Raw genomic sequence first — 4675 nt, forward strand, 5'->3', positions numbered from 1 at the left:
AAAGTAAGAGGAAAACCCAGGTACCTCTCACAGTTCTTACTTGGAGAACACGCAATTATTAACCTTGAACAACCTGAATACCATAGTAGGTGATTATATACCACTGGGTGGGAAAAGACCCTAATATTTAAAATGTTATAAGACAAATATTGATAAAATTTATCTCTCTATATATATGTAATATATTTTACTTCCTTTATGCATCATGGTGTGTTTCTGTGGTAGATTTAAAAGTTAAATTTGAACTGCTAAAACAAGTAACTCGAAATAATTTTTTCTAGTATATTGTTAAAAGCTAGTATGATATCAATTTTGATACAAATGTATGCTAAGAAATGTTTTTCTTTTTACTTACCATCGTTTTTCTAAGATTATTTAGATGGAAGCACATATTTGAGCCGGAAAGCTTTTACAACTGATGGCTGCTCTTAAACGAACTGTGGGGTTTTATATTTTTTAAATTATCTATTAAAATCAATATTTCCTGTTTTGGAGAAGCTATACCTCTTTTTTTTTTAGTTGGAGTTTTACTCTGTCACCCAGGCTGGAGTGCAGTGGCACAATCACAGCCATCCCAGAGGCAACCTGCTGGGCTCAGGTGATCCTTCTACCTCAGCCTTCCAAGTAGCCAGAACTACAGGTGTGCACTACCTCGCCTGGCTAATTTTTTGATTTATTGTAGGGATGAGGTCTCAACAAGTTGCCCAGGCTGTTCCCAAACATGTGGACTCAGGCAATCCTCTCACCTCGTCCTCCCAAAGTGGTGGGATTACAGGTATGCCTCTTTTTATAAAAAATTATTATACTTACATTAAGATTGTCAGTGCTAAAAAAAAAATGATCAGTACTAAATTAAATTTAACCTTGATCATACTTTCTCCTTCAGGCCACCAGCCATCACCTAAAATGGATGCCTTTCACCCTATTTATAAGTTTTCTACTTACTGGTTCACTGTTCTAAAGAAGCCCCTCTAGTTTAGTGCAATGTGTTAGTTTCCTACAGCTACTGTAACAAATTACCACAAATGTAATGGGTTGAAACAATGTGTTTATTCTCTTATAGTTCTAGGAGCCAGAAATCCAAAATCTTTTTCACTGGGCTACAGTCAAAGTATCAGCAGGGCTGGTTGCTCTGCAGGTTCTTGTTGGGAGCCAGCCGTGGAGGCCTGCCTGAACGTTAGGGATCCAGGTGGGCTGCGGACCCTGAGACCACCAGGTTGGGTTCAGGAGCTGAAGGCCCATTTCCTCCTCCCTTCTTTGTTGTTTGGCATGACCCACTAGCAGGGACTTTGATGATCTAAGTATGAAGTTCTGAGAGTATGACAGGCATGGCTGACTCTAGGGACCCATTGTTCCCGTTTCTCACAGACTGCAGTTTCGGCTTTAAACTTAACACAGTTCAAACTCGGGTCACATTTGGGAGCCTTATATATGATACAAGCTTCTTTATAAGATTTAAAAGTATATTTGTAGAATTAGTATATACATTTAGAGAGCTGTTTCCAGCTTTGGATGGTATAGACGATTATCTAGAGTTACCAGAAATGACCCAGCACGAACTTTGGACTGGGCCACATTCCTAAGGGCCCAGCATCCACTTTGGGCTGGGCTACATTCTTTTAAACCAGTTTTTTAGTTACAATTAGTGTAGATTTTTTCTACTTATTATAGACGCTGAATTTATTTTATTCATAGAAAGAATTGTAGAATGTCATGCTACGTCAGGGAATTATGCTAGTTCAAGCATGATCAAACATACTTTGAGGTTTTATAAGAATATAGCTAACTTTAGAAATTTCATTGTTCCCACTTTCTACTAATTGCGGTTTTGACTTTAGTACAACTACAGTTTGTATTTGGGTTTTATTTTAGAAGCTTTATTGCTGATGATCAGTTTTATATATTAGGATTAGGAATTCGAAACTTTTATAGAAATTAAGATAGATACATAGGATTTTAGAATAGCCATTTTGTTAAGAGATTATAATCAATTGTTCCTGGAAATGGCCAAGCGTGATCTTTGGACTGGGCCACATTCTTTAGGAACTGGTTTGAGCTATAATCAAGAGTTTTTTATAGTACAGGTAAAATTAGCACAGAATAGAAAGGTATTAGGATTTAAGTCAGTCATTAGGAATTGGGAATGCATAAGTTTTAGAAGTTATTGATTATTAGAATATTATGATGTTAGAATTGTTGTATTGTTTGTGAGGAACATTAACCAAGCATAAGGAACAGTGAAATAATATTGGGATTGTCCTTCCTCATGCTTTAGAAAACACCTGGTGGGTGGGGGGATGCCCCTCATCCACCTGGCTTAGTGTTCACATGAAAATCTCGTGATCTTGCCTGTGAAACTTTAGGATAAAAGGTTTACGGTTTGCCTCATTAAATCAGCTTCTGCACTAGACAGAGTCCAGTCTCTTTCTTTCTCCCCCTTTCTCTTTCTTTCTCTTTATTTCTCCAGAATAATCGCCGACGCTGCCCCACCTTCCAGGGACCCTCTAAATCTCTCTGCAGGGGCTGGCCCCCTGTAGGTTCTGAAGGAAGAGTTTCCTTACCTTTTCTAGGGTCTGTTCCTTGTATTTCTTGGCTCATTTCCCCTTCCCTCCATCTCAAAGCCAGGGCACAGCATTTTCTATTTCTTTCTGTTTTGGTCACATCACCATCTTCTTTGTAGTCAAATCTCTGCCTCCTCTTAAAACAGTCCTTTTGATTACATTGGGCTCACCTGAATAATCCAAGATAGTCTCCCCAGTTCAAGATCCTTAACTTCATCACAACTGCAAGCCCGAACACTCACAGGTTTCAGAGATGGGGATATGAACACCTTCTAAGGGACTATTATTCATCCTACTGCAGGCAGTGTGCTTGGGGGCAGGCAGGGATAGGGAGAAGGTTGGGAAAAATGCTCCAGTGATAATAATCACTTTCTGATAATTAATCACACATATATGTTAAATGCTTACTATGCTTACCATGTGCCCACCTTGGCACCATCTTGGACCCTCTATAAGCACCAATTTATTTAACCTACAGTATCCTGGGAACAGGGATGACATTCATTGGCACACACTGATGGGCATGTGTCAGTAATTCTCAGCACCTCTGACAGGTCATTGTCCATGCCCAAGGCTCCTCAACCTGAAAGTGGCAGAGCCAGAATTTATACCTGGGTGCTCTGGCTCCAATGTCCACAAGTCTGACCACTCTGCCCTTCTGCAGTTCCTGCCCCCTCATTCTTTGAGAAGTAATCTGCTGTCAAGAGACAGTGACAGACAGTGGATCGTCATCTGAGGGCACTGAGAAGTGGAGTTTTAGAATGAGGACTTTATAGTTTGTGTCCTTACTCGCCTCACATTTTTCACATTTGAGGAATACAAGGCCTCGAAATTAAACAGTTCCTTGAAATGGAGAGTTGAATTGATTTACCCAAGGCCATATAGCTGTCATGGCAAATCCACTGGGGACATCTTGTGTTCTTCCCACCTGCTCTAGGCTCAGAACCCTCACTCGGCCCTCCACATCCCATGTTATGGACTGAATCATGTCTCCTTAAAATTTAAATGTTAAAGTCTCAACTGCCTGTTCCTAAGAACAACTATATTTGGGGACAGGGCCTTTAAAGAGGTGATTATGGTTAAATGCGGCTTCTAGAGTGGGCTTTAATCCAGTATGGCTGGTGTCCTATAAAAAGAGACACCAGGGATCAAATGCATAGAGGGAAGGCCATGTGAGGATATAGTGAGAAGGTAGCCATCTGCAAGCCAAAGAGAGGCCTTGGGAGAAACCAGTCCTGATGACACCTTGATCCTGGACTTCCAGCCTCCAGAATTGTGAGAAAATAAACATCTATTATTTAAACCAACCATTTTGTTATCACAGTCCTAGGAAACTAGCCCATGGTCTAGATTCCTAGGGTTTCCAAGAGGGGAAAAATATAATGAAGTTTCTAAGTAATTTGTGATATCTATAAAAGCCTAAGGGAAATGTCCAAAATGTGGTCTAACTAAAATTCCAGGTTTCACTGCTTTTAGGTAGAATGGCACCAATACAATATGGTAACACCAACTATCTCATACTCATCTGAAACTTTAATGAGCAACATACGCCTTTGATTAATTTAAAATGAGAAAAATGTTTGAGTGTTCGATAAAGTTGATTTGTTTGATCAATAACAAACTCAGGTTTTCTGATGAAGAGAAGGTTGAGCAAGCATTGCTTTAAGCCCCCAATTCCTTTATCTGGATCATTCAGGACCCATGCTGCTTAATCCTCTTCAAATTTCTACAGCTCTTTCGGGGATGAACTGAGCAAATTAAATGGCTTTAGTCATTTTTCACATCAGGGGTGTTGAGAGCCACCATTGTCAAATCTGGGAGTGTTCCTGACCTTGGCAGGATGCTGTATTTGGTTATTTTCCTGAGAGTCAATGAAATTTTAGGTGAAAATGATCCCAAGATAACAAAATATAATAACAGTCTAATTAAACAGGTGGGTGGACCTAGCTCTTTAATCTAATGCAAGCAAAATTAAAAAGCCAGGCTACTCAGTACAAGTACGAAGGTATCGAGTGTCCTCAGCAGAATGTATCTGAAAGCTTGAAAAACAGTCCTTTGGGCAAAAATGTACATTTTATTTAAAAAATAATAGCAAAAGGGCGAAGGATACAAAC

Source organism: Carlito syrichta, unplaced genomic scaffold (assembly GCF_000164805.1).
Source record: "Carlito syrichta isolate Samal-C Ts95f unplaced genomic scaffold, Tarsius_syrichta-2.0.1 Scaffold138743, whole genome shotgun sequence".
Lineage (NCBI taxonomy): Eukaryota > Metazoa > Chordata > Mammalia > Primates > Tarsiidae > Carlito > Carlito syrichta.